The following is a 406-nucleotide window of genomic DNA, read 5'->3' on the forward strand; positions in this document are numbered from 1 at the left end:
GCATGAATGGATGCTCCATAGCTCCTCCTGTCTTCCAGTGAACCTCCTGAACTCTTGATGGGAATCTGAAGGTGAGTCAGCTTCCTCTGAATCCCTTCATAAAAACAACTTCTCTCTCCTCTATCCTCATTGGTCCGTGACGCTCCTCGCCTCGTTAAGGACTTTCAGCTCCTCGTTAACGAGCGTCGAGGAGAGACGTTAGCGGGATTTATTCTGCGGTCACATCGTGAGAAGAGAGGAGGAGGACGAGCCGCAGCACGTTTTCATATCTCTGTTTTCACGCCTCCCGACAGCTGTTTGTTTGAACCTGTTAGCGGAGGAGAGGAAGAATGTGAGATCATAAAGAATAGAATCTGGGTCAGATGATGAAGAGCTGCACGGTGAATCAGGAAAAGAGAGATGGTTC

General features: G+C 49.0%; 1 protein-coding gene across 1 annotated transcript in view; it reads right to left on the reverse strand.

Moving 5' to 3' along the window:
* LOC307027942 (uncharacterized protein) overlaps positions 1-156 on the reverse strand; it is a gene marked incomplete at its 3' end in the record, with an annotated part of 79975 nt that extends 79819 nt beyond the window's left edge. Inside the window, exon 1 of the mRNA XM_079662636.1 lies at positions 1-156. This exon is cut by the window's left edge and continues 9 nt beyond it.
* Between the last annotated feature and the right edge of the window lie 250 nt (positions 157-406).

This window comes from Notothenia rossii, assembly GCF_949606895.1.
Source record: "Notothenia rossii genome assembly, chromosome: 2".
Classification (NCBI taxonomy): Eukaryota; Metazoa; Chordata; class Actinopteri; order Perciformes; family Nototheniidae; genus Notothenia; species Notothenia rossii.